Here is a 22606-nt window from a genome sequence, read left to right as displayed (position 1 = left end):
ACATAAGCTGTACTTGCAAAGCTGTTTTACAGTGTCGTTTGGGAAATACACCATTCTAAAACTCACACTTTATTTTTCCTTTTAAAGATTCAAGGTAAGAAATTCCAAATCCTTCCATGCAAGTATATTTACCACACTATTCATCTCTATGGGTTTACTATTTTTACTTTATTTTATTTTAGTTAGAGAGAGAGAGGGAGGGAGAGGGTGTAAACAGGGGGAGGGGCAGAGGGACAGAGAGAGAGAGAGAATCTTAGGCAGGCTCCACACCCAGCATGGAGCCTGTTGCAGGGCTTGGTCTCACAATCAGGAGATCATGACCTGAGCCGAAATCAGGAATTGGATGCTTAATTTACTGAGGCACCCAGGTGCCCCAACTTTACTATTTTAAAATCACTTTTACCCTGATATTATATAGCAATTTCTATAATCCTGAAAATTAAAAGCATCCAACATAACTTATAAACCCAAGACACTTAGACCATCCATGGGATTATAGCACAAAAGGGAGAGAGGGAGTCATTGTACAGATAATTAAAAAACAAAAGAAAACAAATGCATACACAAACTACTTCACTGTATCTCCCAAAACAAGTACTGTATTTATTAAATTAACTAAATGAAATTCATATTTTACTCTATAATGTGCAGAAAATTCTCAGAATACTGTAAAAAAGAGATATATTGTCTACTTGTTATAAATCAATCCTGGGCTATAACCATTTATAAAAATATTTATACAGCCTTTAATACAATGATTGTGGCAGGAGAAGAAGAGATATATTCTCTGCTAATGAAGAACTTACTATAAAAAAATATAATACTATAAGTGAGAATAGTTTGAAATACTATCAGATTAAATCTAAAGAATACAAAATAGGTAACAGATGAAGATCAGAGAAGCTTTTTCCTTTTTTTAATATATTTTTTAAGTTTTTATTTTTGAGAGAGAAAGTGTGAATGGGGAAGGAAGGGGCAGGGAGAGAGGGAGACACAGAATCTGAAGCAGGTTCCGTGCAGTCTGTGCAAAGCCCCAGTGTGGGCCTTAAACCCATGAACTGTGAGATCATGACCTGCGCTGAAGTCGGATGCTCAAATGACTGACCCACCCAGGTACCCCAGAGAAGCTTTCTTTGTGGTGCACTACTATAAACCAGAATGGTGATGAATAATTATGAATATGCATTTATTTATATTCATATTTGTTCACAGTAATAATAATAATGCCTAAACTTTATTGGATGTTCCTGGTGAGTCTGGCACTTGAATTCACAGTCAAGGTCTCCTTGGACTTTCACTAAACTATTTAAAAATTTTTCCTTCTCCATTTCACACTTACATAAACTGGAACTTGGGGAGGTCACATATCTAGAAGCAACCTCACAGTGGTATAAACCCAGATCGATCTGATCTCAAGTTCCCCATCACAGTTCTAGTATCATTGTTAGTTGCTAAGGATTCTATACATGTAGCTACTTCTTATAAGTCAGCAGCTTTCTGAAGAAAGCAACATTTTCTAAAACTTTAATGTAGAACCAGTCTTTACAAAATGAACATAAAATATCCATAAGCCATCCTCCTGGATGGCTCGGTCAGTTAAGGGCCTGACTTTTGACTTCATCTTAGGTCATGATCCCAGGGTTGTAAGACAGAGCCCCGCGTGGGGCTCTGTGCTGAGCACAGAGTCTGCTTAAGATTCTCTCTTTCATTCTCTCTCTCTCTCCCCTTCTGCCCCTCCCCTCTCAAAAATAAACACCGAAAAATACTAACAGTAATTAGAGATTAAGTATAAACTGAAATCTTTAGTAAGAAACTCTTACTGGCAAAAGACTTACAGAAAACAGGTAAACAAGGCAAACCGCTCTCAAGAGGCTATTTCTTAGGGGGACAAGTCAAGCGCACAAGTGACTTCAGTACACAAGTCTGCAAGGATGCAGCTGGGCACAACTTGCCACAGGCTCTCAGAGGCAGAGGAGTAAAAGAGAAAGAATCAAGAATCTGAGCTGGATCTGGAGGGATCCAGCTGAGAAGAGGTTGAGGAATGAGGCCCTGGTAAGAGAGCATCTGATAGCATCACTTATCTTTTGTTTCTTTTCTGCTGAGGGGGGTACATATTCTTACAGTGCTTTCTGAAAATCATGTCTTAGATGGGGAACAAAACACAAGCTGAAATAGGAGTGCAGGTATCTCTTAAAATGTTGCCACAAGTGTAGATATTCTATTAAGTGTTCTTATCACAAAAAATAATGGTATAAAAAGAGGGCAGGAGAAAACTTTCAGAGGTGATGGATATGTTTACGGCACTGCTTGTGATGATTACCTCAGAGGTGTGGAGAAAACCCTAAATCAACAAGGAGGATAAAATAAACATGTGCAGCTTTCTGTATGCTAATCATATCTCCATGAAATGTTAAAAAAAAAACCCACATATGAGCTGAAGATTCTAGATAAAAGGATTAAAAAAATTAAATAAATCAACTATGAACCACAGAAATGCTTTCAGTAGAAAAGGAAGGCAGGGAGGGTGACCATCATACATATAAAGCGAAGCTATTCTCTGTTCTAAGTTCCTTTCTTGGCAGGCAAATTCAAAGCCCAGTCTCTTTTGAGTTGTGGCCTTTTGACCAGATAGTCTAAAGATCACTGGCCAAAATCCACAGCCTCAGATTAAGCCTGTGAGAAAAGGCAACAAAGTGTGCATCGAGTTGGACATTTCTATACATTGAGAATTTATAGGTACGATCATTGTGGTGGGCTAGGTTATACCAAAAATTATTAGATCCTAATCTCGGGGAAGTAGGTGGAGGTGTTCTGGTTAAAGACAATCACTTCTGGAAAGGTGTTAAAGTAGGAGCCAATAAGGAACACTCAGAAAATTAGGCTTCATCCAGGTTAAGAGGAATACACATTTTTAATATACATTTCACGAAGTGTCTTTAAATTAAATAGAAAAAACCCTTAAAAACCAGGCTAATGAGCTTAATTTTTATTCTTTATTAAAATAAAAAGCTTACTCATGTAATCCTTATAATACTCATCTAAAGTGGGTTTTATTATTATCATCCCTATTTTACTGAAGATAAAGCTGAAGCCCAGAGAGGCTAAGTAATCTAAGGTCACATTGCCAGAAAATGGTAGAGCCAGGAATCTAATCTAGGAAGTTTACTAGGACTTTTCTCCTATTATTTTTTTAAAACAAAGAAATAAAGGGGTGCCTGAGTGGTTCAGTCGGTTAGGTGTCAGACAGTGTCCCAGTTCATGATCCCGCACTTTATGGGTTCAAGCCCCATGTCAGGCTCTATGCTGAAAGCTCAGAGCCTGGAGCCTGCTTCAGATTCTGTGCCTCCCTCTCTCTTTGCCCCTCCCCTGCTTGCACTCTGTCTCTCTGGCTCCCAAATGTAAATAAATACTAAAAAACATATTTAAAACAAAGAAATAAGGGAGAATGAGAGATGGATACCTTAATCCCAGATCAAGAGTCATTACACGTATTATAGTTCAAGATTACGGTGGTGCAGAAGCTTTTTATCTTGATGAGGTCCCAAAAGTTCATTTTTGTTTTTAATTCCCTTACCTTTGGAGATGTGTCGAATTATGGAACGAGCCTAACTGTCCATCAGCTGACGAAAGGATACAGATGTGGTTTATACATACAATGGAATACTACTTGGCAACAAGAAAGAATGAAATGTTGCCATTGGCAGCAACGCGGATGGAACTGGAGGGTATTATGCTGAGTGAAATAAGTCAGGCAGAGAAGGACAGACACCATATGTTTTCACTCATATGTGAACCCTGAGAAACTTAACAGAAGACCATGGGGGAGGGAAAGGGGGAAAATAAAGTTACAGAGAGGGAAGAAGGCAAACCATAAGATACTCTTAAATAATGAGAACAATCTGAGGGGTGATGGGGGGCAGGAGAGAGGGGAAACTGGGTGATGGGCACTGAGGGGGGCACCTGTTGGGATGAGCACTGGGTGTTTTATGGAAACCAAGTTGACAATAAATTATATAAATAAATAAATAACACACTGCCAGGCTTGTGGTGCTGCTTCAATGGGTTCTGGCGTATTAGCAATGGAATACTACGTGGCAATGAGAAAGAATGAAATATGGCCTTTTGTCGCAACGTGGATGGAACTGGAGAGTGTGATGCTAAGTGAAATAAGCCATACAGAGAAAGACAAATACCGTATGTTTTCACTCTTAATGTGGATCCTGAGAAACTTAACAGAAGACCATGGGGGAGGGGAAGGGGGGAAAAAGTTACAGAGAGGAAGGGTGGCAAACCTTAAGAGACTCTTAAAGACTGAGAATAAACTGAGGGTTGATGGGGGTGGGAGGGAGGGGAAAGTGGGTGATGGGGATTGAGGAGGGCACCTGTTGGGATGAGCACTGGGTGCTGTATGGAAACCAATTTGACAATAAATTTCATATTAAAAATAAATAAATAAAAATAAAAAAGAAAATCTACTTCTGTATTTTATTTCTCTATGTAGAGAGTAAATTCCAGGATAATAGGGATCCCAGAACTGAAGGTAATCTGTTAACAAGTACCCGAAACACATATGCTCAGCTGGAAACACTACCTTGATGTGTTGAATAACACAGCTGACATTCTTAATGGAATGTAAATATTAGGGGAGAGAAACAAAAATTAAGCTTTATTTTTAACTGAACAGAAAAATCCTCTTCCTTCATTCTCCTAAATCAGCGCAATTTTCTTACACTATTGTGTAGTGATGTGTGGTGCTTTTTTTATTGACTTAAAATTTGATTAATAAAAAATTAGGCTCACTTCACTAAGAAAATGTACTTCCCTCAAGCCCAGAAGTAAAATTGACATGTCTGCCTTGTTCTTATTTAGCTTTTGGAAGTCAATTGATTTTTAGACTGTTTTAACAGTTGAACTTTTCATTTCCCATGGGGGGAAGGTAAATACATGGCTGTTTTATTTTACAAAATACTTTTGAAAGACTGAGGACAACAGGGGAGCCAATCTGGTGAGGTGGAAAAGCTAGGAACATGGATTCCAAGGAGACCTGTTTCAGTCCCACCCTGTCCTGATCACGATGGACATGACCTCATGTCTCTGAGTCTTGGTTCCTGTAGCATACTATCTGTCTCACAGGATCACTGGGAGGATTAAATAATATAACATGACAGTTGCTTCCAGAGGACCTTCTAAAAAGTATGCTCTTAACAAACACTGATGGCTGCTATTTTGGAAGAAAGTACCTTCATTTTATTATTATTATTTTTTGAAGGAGAGACACACACACAGACTGAAAGCAGGGGAGGGGCAGAGAGAAAGGGAGACAGAGAATCCAAAGCAGGCTCCAGGCTCTGAGCTGTCAGCACAGAGCCTGACACAGAGCTCAAACACATGAACTGTCAGATCATGGCCCGAGCTTGAAGTGGGACACTTAGCTGACTGAGCCACCCAGGTGCCCCAAAAGTAGCTTCATTCTAAACATGTGATTTGAATCAGAAGTCAGAACTATTGCTCCTGGTTGTGTAATTGCTAAATTTTGATCATAGGCTATTCATAACTCATCAAAAAGACATTTTACTCCATTGTAAAATGCAGAGAATTTATTATGTGACTGTCTAAACAAAATTGCACAACCATCAAATCAGACACTACATGTTGAGTAGAAAAAGCAATATAAACACAGTAAAACAAATTCCAAATAGCATTCATAAAATACTTTTTAAAAACTCAAGAGTAAGAGTAAGAAAAAAAATTCAGCAATTAACTTTTCTATTAATCAACTATGATACATTTCAAGGAGCAAATTATTACTGTGCATTTAATTAGAATTTTAAAGCTATTGCATGACCTCTAAGATTCTTTCTGATTCTTGAATTTTATAATTTTTGATATCATCCTGTAAAAACTGCTTACCCAGACTCTAAATCAGAACTCAAAAAAGTGAAGACATTGTATGTGTGGAATTCAGGCAATGCCCCTCAAAAATAAAATCTTCAGCACCTGGGTGGCTCTATCGTTGAGTGTCTGACTCTTGATTTGGCTCAGGTCATGATCCCAGGTTCATAGAATTGAGCACCACATCGGGCTCTTCAGTGAGCATGAAGCCTGCTTAGGATTTCCTCTCTCTCTCTCTCTCTCTCTCAAAAAGAAAAAAAAATGAATAAACTCTTTATCTATGTCCTAGATGCTCCTTAATTCGCTAGCCTCAACTCCTATCACATTCTACGTTATCCTATAATTTATAATTAATTGCTTGGGACATTGTGTCTCTATTCAAGGGCTTTTCCCTCTGCCTAGAAGACCTCCCTTTCTATGACCTTGTATCAGGGCACTGCACTTACTGTGTGAAAAGGCCTATTTGCATGCCTTCTTTCCCTTAGGTATGTTACTGAACAGGGAGGACCTGGTACATTTTAGCATCTCCATTGTAGCAAACAGTGCTTGACCCACAACAGATATTTAATGTGTTACACTTGGCCAATAAAAAAGAGTCAAGACAATTTCTGAAACTTCCAACAAATCCCTCAAATACCTGGGACATCCTGAATCAAATGCCTACGTGTTTACAACTGCTGCATCAGGGCAGCTGAGAATGTGCCCTAACACTGACGACCAGAGGGTAGGCCTAGAGTCAGGGTGCCTGGCGTTTAGGAGGCAGTCACCAAGCAACAAACCGCATAATTCTGAAGCATCTACCAATGTCTGGGGTTTCCTTTGTGTCAGGCAGCTCATCTTAGCTTTGGCAGAACAACAGGACCAAATCTCATGAGGTTTACAAACAATTTCAATGCCATTCTTGACACAGTTACTTCATCCTGGACCTGGTTGTTTTATTTTTAGCTCTGTTTCTGGTCATATTCACAAGGAAAATTCCCAATTCCTCAATACAAATACCAAAATGTATGCACTTAAGAGGGACAGTATAAAAGTCTCTTCTTGTGAGTTGTCCTAACCCGTGCCATGTTTCATAAAATACCTCCAGGAGACAAACGTGACTCATTGCTTCCTACCTGGTTTGCCAGGCTGTGGCAATTTTTAGAACCCTCAGATGGAGTGGCAGATTGTATTTTCTGCAAAGGCAGACACACACACACACACTCACACACACACACACACACACACACCTTCCCACACACTTCCATTAAAATGTGATGGCAATCCTCCAATGAAATGAGGTGAGGTCTATGTTCTCTCCTCCTAAACTCTGGGTGGACCTTTATAACTGCCTCAATCAATAATTTTTTAGAAGAAGCAAGGCTATGTGACTTCGGAGGCTGAGTAATAAAAAGCAAAATGACCTCAGATAGGCCCACCTTCTAACTTGAGACACTTGCTCCTGGAACACAGCCACTATGTTGTGAGGAATCCCTGGCTAGATGAAGAGGCCCCATGTGGACATTCCAATCAATAGCCATAGCAAAAGCTACCACCAGATCTGTGACTGAATGTAAACATAATCCCAACCTCCAGCATTTGAGTCTTCTAGCTGAGACCCACAGAAACCATGACAGATAATGGATGATTATTGCTGTTTGAAGCCACCAAGTTTTGGAATGATTTGTTATGAGGCAATGAATAATCAAAATAGACTTGGCAGGCTGCCTAGTCTTTGGAAAATCAATTTGGAACTAGATTTAAGTCAGTCTGAGACCTCATACTCTTTGGGCACTTTTTCTTTTCTTTTTTTATTGAAAGACTATCTGCAAATAACCATTCTGAGTTTCACATTCCTGTAACAGATATTACCATTATGGAAGACATAAGAAAATCATTCAGAAAATGCTAACTTAAGTGATAGAAGATTCCAGATTGCTTTTTAAAGCCATCTACAATCTTTCCCTATGTTTTTAACTCTATTTCTCCAACAAGGTTTGCAGAGTAAAGGTTTTATGTTTTTTTTAATTTTATTAATATTTATCTTTGAGAGAGAGGCAGAGAGAGAGAGGGAGCAAGAGAAAGGGAGCGAGTGAGTGTGGGGGCAGGGGAGGAGCAGAGAGAGAGGGAGATACGGAATCTGAAGCAGGCTCCAGGCTCTGAGCCATCAGCACAGAGCCCGATGCGGGGCTTGAACTCATGAACCACGAGATCATGACCTGAGCCAAAGTCAGATGCTTAACTGACTGAGCCACCCAGGTGCCCCGAAGAGCATAGTTTTGTTACTGTTGTTTTTTTGTAAACGTATTTCTTTTTGTGTGAAATGACATGTGAATTCTCTTTGGCAGAAAATGTACAACACTGTAAACTCCAGACACCTCTACTCCATAGTTTCTCACAATGAAGTCTTCATGCATTTGTTTGAATTTACGTTTACCTATATAAACCCTTGCCTCTATTAAAATTGACTCATAAAAATACTCCTCTGAAATAAGCTTTCATTCACTCAGTTTTTGTTCTTAGAATTCTCTCCCACTTCTCCTTAAACCTATGGCTCATCTTAAGCCCTTTGCAACCCAGTCACCCACCATCTACAGATATTCTACAGGTGTTCACAGAACACTCCCCCTTGGAAGATCTCACTCCAATCTGCTAAATAACACACTGCTCACATCAAAATAAGCCCATCTCCTTCCTGGACTATCATGTGCTTTTTCATACATAATGCAGTGTTCCTATCCATTGAAATGAGGCTAAAAGTTTCATCTAGCTCCTAAGGTTGCTGTGAGAATTCATTAAAAATATAAGTGTTTACTAGGTCCAGGTTTACACATAATTATTATGATATATACATCTTCTTTTCACAATGGTATTCAAGACATTTACAGCAGGTTCTTTGTCTCACACTGTCACTGTGTCCAGCCAATTACATCATATTCATTGTACGTGATAATCTGTACTTGCAGTAGGTCAGGATATTAAACCTTGAAATTTCTTACTGACATTAATCGTATTCAAATTTTAGGGGTGCCCACAATTTACAACATAGACATAAAAGCAGAAAAATGATCCTCTTCTAATATTTCGTGTAGAATTTACTAATTTTGACAAAACACATGCAAATTCAGGAAGCCAAGTTATGACCAGAACTTCATCTGCTAAGACAGAATTTCATTGAACAGTCTCTTTCCCAAAAAAGTTGTGGCCCTTTCTCTCAGTTTAAAGAGGTACAAGGCACCTCCCCGCCCCACCCCTACCCCACCCCCAGAAAGCTTTGGCCATCTCTCTTTCTCCATGCAAAAGGACTGATGTCAATGAATAATTTTGATAATCAGGTCCAGCTTGGGATTTAGAATAGAGTAATAAATGCTCTGACAGAAGCCTAAGTAGCCTGAAGGTGATAAGGGATAACTTAAAATAAAAAGGTGATGAACACAGCATGCCCTTTGTGGAAAAAGTAAATCTCCATTTGAATATTTCTGATTTGTATTGTTAAAAGGAAGATTAAGGAAGAGTTTAAAAAAAATAAAACAGGTATTATAGTTGTGGAAAAGAAGCTCATTAGCTTTCTAAGATTTTAGGAAAAAAATAACACTGAGGTGCTTTATCTTAAAAATCAGTGATACACAGCACAGCAGCAATAGTTAATAATACTGTATCACATATTTAAAAGTTACCAAGAGAGTAGATGTTAGAAGTTTTCATCACGAGAAAAAAAAAAATTCTGTAACTCTGTGTGGTGATGGATGTTAACTAGACTTATTTTGGTAATCATTTAGCAATATATACAAATACTGAATCTGAATCATTATGTTGTATGCCTGAAGCTAATATAATACTGTATGTCAATTATACTTAAATTAAAACAATGATATACAATTTATTGCAAGGAAAGTCACAGTGTCAGGCGGAAAAGGGTATAATACACCATCTCTAAAATAAATATTCTGTCAAGGACCAACTATTTAAAAAGTTTCCTATAAAATGGATATTCAGAGGAGGCTATTAATCCCAAATTGGGAAAAAGGTCTATGAATACTGATGTTCATACTTGTATTATGTATCACAGCAAACAAATGAATGTCCCCAGATAGAAATACAGTTAATTAAATTATGGCTCATTTTCTTAATGTGGTATTATACAACACTAAATTGCTTACAAAGATTTATAGCACCACAGAAAATACTGAAAGCATAATGTTTAGTGAGAAAATAATGAAAGCACATATATCAAAGGACCACAATCAAGCAAATGTATGCACAGCATAAGAACTGGTATGGGCAACAGAAGAGGTTCCTTAGATGTGGGTGTCTAGCTGACTTTTTTCTTTCACATTTCCTGTTATTTTACCTAATATATGATAATGGAAGATAATATCTTTCATAATAGAATATTTTATTTATTCATTTTTATTCTAGAGAGAAAGAGTGTGTGAGTGGGGGAGACAGACAGAGGAAGAGACAGAGAGAATTAAGCAGGCTCCTTGCCCAGCATGGAGCATGACACGGGGCACCATCCCACAACCATGGGATCAGGACCTGAGCCGAAATTAAGACTCGGACACTTCACTGACTACGACACCCAGGCACCCCAATAATGAAATATTGTTAAATTAAGCTGGTCTTTATTATCCTGTCTTCTTCCTTTCTCCTCATTCTTTCTTTTTTTCATTCACAAATTAGCATACCATTTAAGGGTTTGGTCTCCAGATTCCAAAAGAACTGGCTTTAAGTTACATCCCAGGGGCACTTGGGTGGCTCAGGTGGTTAAGAGCCCAACTTCAGCTCAGGTCACAATCTCACAACTCGTGAGTTCGAGCCCCGCGTTAGGCTCTGTGCTGACAGCTCAGAGCCTGGAGCCTGCTTCAGATTCTGTGTCCCCCCCCCCCTCTGCCCCTCCCCACTCATGCTCTGTCTGTCTTAAAAATACATAAAAACATTAAAAAAAATTTTTTAAAAGTTACATCCCAGCCACTTTATAATAGTGTAAATTTCTGTGAGTTAGTAACTCCTTAAGTTTCTGCATCTGTAAAAATTTGTATAATAATAGCATCTCCACTGCTGCTGGAGAATTAAATAAGAGAAATATAGCTCTCAGCATTGTTCCTGCCACATGGCCATTACTCAATAAATGAGGGTTGCTACTTTGTACTGTATGGCCTGCCACTCCCCCTTGTGTGTCCTTCTTTACCCCCTTAACAGAAATCCAGCATTGTTAACAGAGGAAGAAACACAGCAAACATTACCAAACTAAACATCTGTGTGTTGTTTAATGTTGCACTGGCTTGTGCAAGGTTTGCAAAAGTCCCAGAAAGCAATGATCATGCAATGGTATTTCCCAAAAATCCCAGGAAGATGTCAATGTTGCAAAACAGAAGAAACACACACAACTAAAAATTATCTTGGAGAACACATTGGTGTTATTTCTTTGCTCCCATTTTATTTCCTCAAAGCTGAACTAATGTGCTAATCAAGTTACTGTCCACAGGGAGGATGGATGGGCTAAGGTCATCCTCTAGACCTCAATAAAACAGTGCCTCTTAAGCTTCTACATTTTTCAGAGTTTATAGCCTTTGCTTACTGAGGTTTCATATGCTACTGCCTTCTCAATATGAACACCGCAGGGCTTTAAACAGGACATTTGAGATGAAAATATAAGAATGTTCTGGTTTGGATTTCTTTGTTAAAATTTCAAAGTAAATTCTTGGAACACATATTGCTTTTGTCTGTACACATTGCTATATATAGTTATACATGAATCATATTAGTGTGAACCCACAAGGATATGCAATTATTCACCTGTTCTGAACCATTTCCTGGAATTCACCCATGCTTTAAAAAAAGCTGTCAGTATGAGAAAACCAAATATTTAAAAAATTCATTTCTGTATTAGTCAGGGTTCTCTAGGGAAATGGAACAAATGGATGCATAGAAAGACAGAAACAAAGAGATAGATTATAAGGGGTTGGCTTAGGAGTTGATAGAAGCCAAAAAGTCCCAAGAGCTGTGGTCAGCAAGCTGGTGATCCACGAAATCCGACAGGGTTCGTCTATTCCCAGTCCAAAGGCCTGAGAACCAGGAGAACCAATGGCAGAGACTCAAGTTCAAAAGCTGGTGGGGTCAAGACCCAAGGAAAGTCAGTATTTCAGTTGAAGTTTGAAGGCAGGAAGAAAAAAAAATATCCCAGCTACAGTCACTATTTTTTAAATTTAGTGATAGTTTTCTGATTTTCCCAGGCAAAAATACAAGAACAGTAGCATGAATAAGGAATTATAGCTCAATTTAGCATGATAACTCTCATGTAGAGGGGTGGGTGAACATTTCCTTACTACCAGAAGTGATTTTTTTTTAATTTTTTTTTTCAACGTTTATTTATTTTTGGGACAGAGAGAGACAGAGCATGAACGGGCGAGGGGCAGAGAGAGAGGGAGACACAGAATCGGAAACAGGCTCCAGGCTCTGAGCCATCAGCCCAGAGCCCGACGCGGGGCTCGAACTCACGGACCGCGAGATCGTGACCTGGATGAAGTCGGACGCTTAACTGACTGTGCCACTCAGGCGCCCCCAGAAGTGATTTTTTAACAAGGTTAAGGTTTTTGTCTTGGAGCAGTCAACCCCAAGCAATATACTAGCTTCAAATAGATTTCCCTTCATCAATTTCTCTAGTGTTTATGAATACATTTCTTTTTTTTTTTTTTTTAATTTTTTTTTAAACATTTATTTATTTTTGAGACAGAGAGAGACACATTTTTTTGGGACCGGGAAGCTCTTCTCAATGAATACATTTCATTGTAGTGTAGCATGCATACTGAGACTATTTAGAATTCACAAGAGAATTGGGGTGCCTGGGTGGCTCAGTTGGTTGAGCGTCCGACTTCGGTTCAGGTCATAATCTCACAGCTCGTGAGTTCGAGCCCCACGTCGGGCTCTGTGCTGACAGCTTGGAGCCTGGAGCCTCCTTCGGATTCTGTCTCCCTCTCTCTCTGCCCCTAAGCCACTCACATTCTGTCTCTGCCTCTCTCAAAAATAAACATTAAAAAAAAAAAAAAAAAGAATTCACAAGAGAACACACCTACGACATCAACAGATAACTCAAGAAGCAGACTATGAACAAGCACTCCAGAACTGCTCCCCTTTCATTTACTACATCCCCAGAAAAACAATCCTTATTTCTAATTCCACAGATTCATTTTACTGGTTTTTAAAATTGCATAAATAATCTTTTGTGTCAGGCTTCTTTTTTTAAGTTTATTTATTTATTTTGAGAGAGAGCGGGGGAGGGATAGAGAGAAAATTCCAAGTAGGCTCCACGCCTCCAGTGCAGACAGAGCACAGTGTGGGGCTCCATCTCACAAACTGAGAGATCATGACCTTATCCGAGCTCAATACTCGAATGCTTCACCGATGGATCCACCCAGGTGCCCCTGTGTCAGGATTCTTTTGCTCAACGTAGTAAGTGAAATGCTATGAACTCATACAATTAATCCATGGTGTTGCATAAACTTCACTCTGTTTGCTATGTAGTTTTCATCGTATGAAAATATCACACTGTCCATTTCATTATTGATGTGCAATTGGGTTACTTCTACTTTGGAGCTATTTTAAATATTCCTGCTATACCATTACTTTACATGTCTTTCAGTAAACATATGAACAAGTTCCTTTGGTATATACCTAGAAATGGAATTTCTGTCTTTTACTGTATATGTTATGTTCAGCTTCAGAAGACTCCAGACATGGTTTTCAAAGCAGCCAAACCAATTTATGTGTCTACCAATGACATAATGACATAAGAGTTCCAGTTGTTCCTTGTCCTCATCAGCTTTTCATACTATTTTTTTTTCATTTTAATCATTGTGATGCATGTTTATAAATATCATAGAGTGGGTTTTATTTGCATTTCTCTTTGATTAAAGAAATTGGGTAGATTCTCATATGTTTTTTGGTCATTTACATAAATGCTTCTGTAAAATGGACATTCCCACCATTTGTGCATTTTTTTTTTTTTTTGCATGGGGTTGTCTTTTCTTACTGCTGCTGATTTGTTGGAATGAGTTGTATATTCTGGAATTAAGTTCTTTATCAAATATACATATTAAAATTCTCCTCCTTGTGTTTTCCCCTTTCACTCTCTTTGTGATTTTTTCATAAATAGTAGCTCAACTGCATTTAGCCCAGTCTATTGATATTTTTCCATTACAGATAGAACTTCCTGTGTTTCTTAAAAAATTCTTTGCTTACTAAAAGGTAATAAAGATATTCTATTTTTTCACAAAAGTTATATTGTTTTCTCTTTCAGTGTTAGAGCTACAGTCATGCTAACAGTGATTTTCTTAATGACAGGAAGGTTCAAAATTCATTTATTATTTCCAGTCTATATATTCAATTGAAATAGCATTATTTACTGCAAAAAAAAAATTCTTTCTCCACAGCTGTAGACATTTTTTTTAATGCTTCTTTATTTATTTTGAGAAAGAGAGAGAGAGACAGAGACAGAGAGTGCAGGGGAGGGGCAGAAAGAAAGGGAGAGAGCAGGTTCTGTGCTGGCTGCCAGCACAGAGCCCAATGCAGGGCTCAAACTCATGAACCATGAAATCATGACTTAAGCCATGAAATCATGACTTGAGCCAAAACCCAAGACTTGGATGCTCAACAGACTGAGGCACCCAGATGCCCCAAGCTACAGACATTTTGAGTACTAAATTTAGCTTTGTTAATACACAAGCATGAATCAGCAAGTATTATAGATAACTCAGTTGCTTTTTAAAAGTGGTCTGGGAACAAAATAAAAATTAATGCTTATAATCTCATCATATTCCTAATTCTACTACTTTACTAGTTTCTTAGAGAACGAGGAGTTGGAGATCTTATAGCATCAACAATAGTAACTGGCATGTAGGTGCTCAGTAAATGTTTCTTGAGTGAAGTCGCTTCACATTTTCCTAACAGTACAGAATGCTTCATTTATTTTAAAAAAAAATCCAGTAAGTATGGCTTTTCATAATATATACCCATATTCAAAATAGCTATGCATATCAATGTGCTTTAACTTAAAAAGATACACATAGTATCTCCATGAAAGAAGAATTCCAAAATCTGATAATTCCATAACACTAACAAATTTTCTTTACCTTACAACTTTAACATTTAAAACTGGTCTCATACAGGGTGCCTGGGTGGCTCAGTTGGTCAAGCATCCGACTTCAGCTCAGGTCATGATCTCACGGCTCATGAGTTCCAGCCCCACATTGGGTTCTGTGCTGATGGCTCAGAGCCTGGAGCCAGCTTCAAGTTCTGTGTCTCCCTTTCTCTCTGCCCCTCCCCCGTTCACGCTCTGTCTCTCTCAAAAATAAATAAACATTAAAAAACATTTTTTTTTTAATTTTTTCTCAACGTGTTTATTTATTTTTGGGACAGAGAGAGACAGAGCATGAACGGGGGAGGGGCAGAGAGAGAGGGAGACACAGAATCGGAAACAGGCTCCAGGCTCCGAGCCATCCGCCCAGAGCCTGAAGCGGGGCTCGAACTCACAGACCGCGAGATCGTGACCTGGCTGAAGTCGGACGCTTAACCGACTGCGCCACCCAGGCGCCCCTAAAAAAATTTTTTTAAACTGGTCCCATGGAAGAAATTAACTACAAGAATTTCCATGTGAGAGCACCAATTTTTGTCCTGGAATTATGTTTTAAGGCATACCTTGTTTTTTTATACTTTACTTTATTGAACTTTGCAGCTCTTATGTTTTTTATAGATTGAAGGTTTGTAGCAACCCTGTGTTGAGCAAGTCTACCAGTGCCATTTTTCCCACAGGGCTCACTTTGTTTTCCTGTGTCACATTTTGGTAATTCTCCCAATATTTCAAACGTTTTGATTATTACTATATTTTTTGTGGTCTTTGATTAGTGATTATGACTTGTTGAAAGCTCAGATGATGATTAGCATTTTTAAACAATCAAGTGCTTTTTTTAAATTTCTATTTTTTTTAATGTTTATTCATTTCTGAGAGAAAACGACAAAGTGTCCGCGTGAACAGAGGAGCAGCAGAGAGAAGGGGGGACAGAGGATCCAAAGATGGCTCTGTGCTGACAGCAGAGAGCCAGATGTGGGGCTTGAATTCCTGAACCATGAGGTCAAGACCTGAGCTGAAGTCAGATGCTTAACCAACTGAGCCACCTAGGCGCCCTGGCAATAAAGTGTTTTTTAATTAAGGTATGCATGTTGTTTTTTAGACATAATAACTACTGCACACTTAACAGATACAGTATCTGTAAGCATGATTTTCATAGACAGTGGGAAACAAAAAAAATTCATTTGACTAGCTTTATTGTCATGGTCTGGAACTGAATATGCAGTATTTCTGTGGTATGCCATACTTTCTTCTTTACATTTCAGTATATTAGCTGAACTTATGACAACGAGTCTATGGTGTTTTTACACATAAGAAAAAAAATGTTATTTTCAAAAGGTCTAACTTGTATCAAAACCTCTGGTTTTCCAAGAGAAGTGTTTCTATCAGAGTTTTCAAAAAGAAGACGTTTTGAATACTCTGTAGGGGCAAAAGCTGGGATGCCCTCTTCTATCTGTTGTTAATTATAAAGCTAGAATTAGAAAAGTAGAAAAACAAAAAAAAAATCCAAAACTTCTCTCAAGTTAATTCCTTCCATAAATTTCTTAATTTTTTTGTGCATATACATTCACTTGGCCAGAAAAGTAAACGCTTTCTCTTGGCAAATGTGGTGACCATACAGATGCAGTACCATTGACTAGACAGAGATGGCGACAGAGAGGATGGTATGATGGATTCCACTCCATGGAATGCTAGGATCTTGGCAGTTTGGGAGACATTTCAGAACAGACTAAATCCTGAATTTGGAGTATCTCAAGATTGCCTAAATCAAATTCTGTGTCATGTTTTCCCTCTAGATTAATCTGGAGTAATCTGGGCCACTGAATAACTGTGTTAAATCCAGTCCTTTCTGAATTTTTCAAACTAAACAATCCCAATGTTAAGCTTATATTTATAATTATTTGAAAAAAAGAGAAAACAGACAACATGCTTTGCAGTATTGTTTCAGCATACCTTTTGATATATGAATTAATTAGTTTCATGGAATTTATAAATTGGTAGATACCAAGTATAAATAGCTTTCTACTTGTATTCCCCTGGGTGAAATAATATCAAAATGAAAATAAATGGAAAGAAAATTGTCTTTCATAACTTAACAGAGAAAGAAGAGAGAACTTAACATTTTATTTTTTAAAAAGTTTCAGGATTTCTCTTCTTGTAATTTACCTGTAAGTTTAACATAAATACAAATATGTTTTAAAAATCAGGTAACACTTTTTATTTCTTTAAGTCCTATTTATGCTTCTCTAAGCTTTGCTGTTTTCAGCTTAAAAACAAAGACTTTTATTTGAATTGAGAATAATCACAAAAACTAGGCGAATCAATACTATTAAAAATGCTATAAAAGTTATATTTGCTATTTTTAAATTTTATTTTTAAGTTAGTTAACATACACTGTAGTAGAACCCAGTGATTCATCTCTTATATATGACATCCAGTGCTCATCCTGAAAAGTTCCCTCCTTAATGCCTGTCAACATTTTAATACACCCCCCCACCCACCCCTCTACCGCCCCCAGCAACCCTTGGTTTGTTCTCCGTATTTAAGAGTCTCTTATGGTTTGCCTCCATGCCTATTTTTATCTTATTTTTCCTTCCCTTTCCCTATGTTCATCTATCTGAGTTTCTAAAATTCCACATATGACTGAAATCATATGATATCTAATTCTCTGACTTATTTCACTTAGCATAATATCTTCTAATTCCATTTGCATTGCTGCAAATGGCAAGATTTCATACTTTTTCATTGCTGAGGAGTATTTCATTATATATATTATTATATATTATGTATGTTACTATACACACACACACACACAGACACACACACACACATACACACAATGACATACTGGATAAAGCGTTGGTATCCAAAATCTATAAAGAACCTACAAAATTCCACACCCAAAAAACAAATATATTTACTATTAAAATATGACTTATTTTTGCAGAAAAAGGCACATATAAATCATTTGGCTTCAGGTAGAAAAATATGAAAGGCAATCATTTAACACAAAACTCTATTTCATTGAAATTAGCAATCCAGAAAACTTAAAGAAAAGACCAAAGTAAAAGTACTACAAATTGTCAACCTTAAAGAATGGGTCAGCCAAAGGGTTAAAACAATGTGTTCCAACCTTTATTGTAGAAATGTATCTCAAAATCATATAATGTTTTATCGATTAAAAGTATTCACATATAGATAGATAGATAGATAGATAGATAGTTTCTCGCAATAAAGCATAAGTAGGTTAGTTGCTATCCTATTTCACTAATTTGAATTAAAGCTGGCAAAGGGGAAATAGCACTCAAACCTTAAAAGCTTTCCATTCTCCCTACCTTTGTGTGTTGACAGCACAGACTGGATATATGACACTAAACAAGTTATTGAACCTTATTAAATCTCAATTTCTCATCTGTAAATGGCAACAATAGTAATTGCTACCCCAATGTATAGGAACGATTCTATGGCACAGGATGTATAACATAATTACCACAGCACCTCTTTCTCTTGCAGTAGTGTTGCAGAGGCGATGGTGCCATCATTAACATCACTGCTGTCAAAATCATCCAATGAGTAGCAGTGAGTTCCTACCAGTGGGGTCAATGTCCTCCAGGCTCACTGTGCTCCTAAACTTTTACCAAATTAATCCAAAAGAAGGTTGTAGCCTTGCCACAGTGAAAACACCGGTTCACATACCAATGCCTTCAGAGACAAAGAGGGAAATAATAAGAAGACAGCATATAATGGTGTGACCTGTGGCCAGCTGAGAAGTTTAAGCCCAAAGGCTTTCAAATTCCATTTTTTTCCTCACAGATTTGAAATCAGAATTTACTCCTCTTGCCATTTTGACATAGTAGTAACAAGGCATTTCCAAACAAGCATTTAAACTCAAAGTGGAGAAGACTTCTGGATATTTAACAGCGTGAGAGGGAAACAGATAGAAACATACTCAATGGCCAAAAACAATTCTAGCCAACATTCTTTAAGTCACAGACTTAAAGTCATAGGCGTTAATTTAGCAAGTGCCCTTAAGTTGAGACAAATCCCCGGAGCCCTTGGTGTCCCCTCTGTTCAGACACAGAGGCCAAGACTGAAAATAGAGACATTTCATGTGGGCCAACAAGAGGAATATAATATATGGATCCATATAATATATGGATTTTGTCCATGCTCGCTTTCTCTACTTGTTTTCTGGGGCCACTCAGATAGGTTTTTGTTCCTAGGACTCAAATAGCTCCCATAAGGTTCACCAATGGATTCTAGGTGCCAAGATAATATTCAAGTTGTAGTCCTCACCTACGTAATCAGCCATGTGTAACTAATTTGATCATTCCTAGTCCTTCAGAAAGTTTCACAAGGCTTCTAAGACATCATTTTCCCTTGGTTCTTCATGACCCACTCTCTCTTGGCTTCTTTGCTAGTTCTTCCTCCTTTCAGTAATTGCTAATATTTAAAATTCCCTTAGGCTCCGTAATTAGATTTCTCCTCTTCTCCACCTACTCTCCTCCCTAAATGAAGCTCATCCAGTCCCATTAATTTAAATACCATCTATATGCAAATAGCCTCTGCTCAAACCTCTCTCTTGAACTCCACAGTCATATATCTGGCAACCTACTTGATATGTCCATTCAGATGTCTACCAGGCAGCTCAAATTTACCATGTGCAAAATGGAACTTCTGCTTTTGCTTTCCACAATTTTCCCTGTATCAGTAAACGGCAACCGCATTCCTCCAGGTGTCTAGATAAAAATAAAATCATACTGCCAAACGTGATTCTTCTTTTTTCTTTCAAAGGCACATCTAATCCATTAGCCAAACCTACAGGCTAAGCCCTTAAAACTTAACTAGAATTCAACCTTTTCTCACAATCTGCACCTCTTGCACTATGGCAGGTTATATATGCCCACAAATTCTTTGAGAGTCCTCCCATCAAGACATAACGCTTAAATCCCAGTCCCTGGAATTTTGGTGGGTCCTGTGGCAGCTATGACAAATAGAATATGACACCAGTGATGTTGCCCCACTTTCTGGATCCAGGCCTTAAGACACTGGCAGCTATCACTTCTGGTCTACTACGATACTTCCTCTTGGAGCTGTAAAGCACTATGTAAGTAGTCTGAATAACACACTGGAAAAGACCATGTGGAGAGGTTCTGAAACTGCATGGAAGGAGAGAGGGATTCAAGGAAACCCAGCCTTCTTGATCTCCCTTCCAAGGCATCAAGTATGTGTCTGAAGTGGTGTTGGATCCTCCAGATAAGCCACCAGCCATACACCTCAAAATGATCCTTGTTTACTCCTCATGAAGCACAACTTCCAGTTGAGGGCGTTATTTTCAATGTGCGACCCACAAAAATGTGATGTATTATACACTGGCTGTTGTTACAAGCCACTAAGTTCGGGGTCATTTATTCCAAAGTAATAGATAACCAGAACAATCATGTTTTCCCAAGGAACCATCACCCTTCTCTTGGATGACTTCAAAGCCTTTTAAGTGATCTCTGATCTCCCCAATTTCAAGCTTGGCCTTCCCATTTTTTTTTTTCTTTACAAAGAAGCCATAGTAACTCTTTTAAAATTACTGTATCACTCCCTTCCTCAATACCCTCCAAAGGATTCCTATCTAATGGAGGTCAATTGCCAGGTCTTTATAATGGCTTTGAGAACCCTACGTGATCTGAACCCCCTCTGCCGTCCTGACTTTGCACCCTACCATGTTACCCCATACCGCTGTTCTTCATCCAGACTGGCTTCTCTGAAGCTGCTGGCACACCCTAAGCACACTTCCACTACAGTAACTACTGCATTTGCACTTACTCCCCCCCGCTTCACAGAAGAGATTTCTTCCTGTGTCAACCACACGGCCCCCTCCTTCACTTCCATCCATTCTCTGCTTCAACGCTATCTTCTAAGAGAAGACATCGATGACCATCACATATTAAATAACATCCCAACATTTCCCCTTCAGCATCCTCTATTATCTTACATGGATTGTTTTCCCGAGCCACATGACACTGCCATGTATATTACCCATTCACTTGTTTATTTCTTTTCTGTCTCCTCCCTTTGTGTATAATTCTATTGCATTTGCATGATTCTTAAAAACTACATATTTTTAAAACTCAGTTGGTTTTAAACTTGCAAAAAGATGATCATGTGTGTAATCTTTGGGAATCCTTTTTTTTTTTTTCACTGAAAGACTTATTACTAAGATTAATCCATGTCAACACATTTTGCTACTGGTTATTCATTTTGCCTATGGTGTTATTTTATGAATACACAACAAAAGACTCCTCCACTCTTGTAGTGATTCACATTTAGGTTGTTTTCAAATTTGCTACTTTGCATAGAGCTACTATGAATATGCCTGTACATGTCTCTATGCACATGTGCAAGCGTTTCCATTGGTAAAATACCTAGCAGTATAAAGCCCAGGCGGTAGGTTATTCGAATGTTGGGCTTTCCCATTATTCTTTGTACCAGGCCACGTTTCATGTTTCTACTGAAAATGAACATGAACCACCTGAGCTTCTTCACTCCCTACATTACACATCTGGACCCATATATTTGGCTAAGCAGCACAGCCAGTGTTTGCCTTTTCAACATTTACACTCCTTTTCTTCCACCAACAGTTCCCTTGATGAACGCATTTTTCCATTTTCAGCAGTTCAGGCGGCTGGGACAAAGTCAGCTCTAGGAATGAAAGTGACTGGCAGGAACCATTCAATACACCCCATCCTCTCAACCCACAGTAAAGCCTTCAAAGGGAGCCAGGGAAACCATTGAGAGAGGTTTGCTGGAGCTTTTATTTCTCGTCCATGGAAATGACTGGGATGTACTCATCTGGATGAACAATATAATCCTTGTAAACTTGAAAAGGAATAAACCCTGGGAACACAAGGTCAAGAAATAACAACAGAGAATCCAGGTCCTGGTCACACCTTCAGACCCCAATCAGCCATATCTAAACTGAATCCTATCCCTGGAATTTTATGCTGTCTGATCCAATAATCCCTACTACTTCATTGTTTCTTTAAGTAGAGTTTCTGTTACGTGTCTCATAAAAGTTGTAAAACATCCCTCATTTTATCTCCAAGAGTTCCTTACACTACGAACCTTTCACCCAGCTCTTGCCAGCCACGTCCCTTGCTTCCAAACACCGCCTCCCCCCGCCCCTTCCTGGTATTTATTATGTCCACCTTCCATCTAGCAAACTCCTGCCCATACTTCAGTGCCATGTCTTTATGAACACTTCCCTGATCATGCTGGGACTTCACAGGACACTATGGCACTTTTCTGCTGTCCTTCGGGGGAAATGTTCTGTTTTCGCCATCTCTTTGAGCGTTTTCTGTTCCGACGGATGTCTTCTGCTGTGCTGTGGGATGCTTCTTGCCTTGTTCAACTCATAAGCTTGCTGCGTTCAGGAACCATGATTTGTACTTTACTATCTCTTCCAAGACAGTAAATCCTTATTAAGCGAACACACTCTGTAAAGCATGTCCATGATGTCTCAGGGTGGTAGCCAAATTCTTAGTGGAGCTGCTCTGTTTCCAAGACACAAGATTCCAGGTTGAATGGAAAACCCCCAAAACTCATCACTCTTCAAAC

The 22606-nt window shown here is 38.5% G+C and overlaps 1 protein-coding gene across 1 annotated transcript in view; it reads right to left on the bottom strand.

Annotated features, from left to right (window-relative positions):
- Positions 1-22606, bottom strand: part of PRR16 (proline rich 16) — a 202103-nt gene that overhangs the window by 85941 nt on the left and 93556 nt on the right. The gene's annotated exons all lie outside the window — the stretch shown is intronic.

The sequence above is a fragment of the Lynx canadensis genome, chromosome A1, assembly GCF_007474595.2.
Source record: "Lynx canadensis isolate LIC74 chromosome A1, mLynCan4.pri.v2, whole genome shotgun sequence".
Taxonomy (NCBI): domain Eukaryota; kingdom Metazoa; phylum Chordata; class Mammalia; order Carnivora; family Felidae; genus Lynx; species Lynx canadensis.
This window is presented reverse-complemented; position numbering and strand designations above follow the sequence as displayed.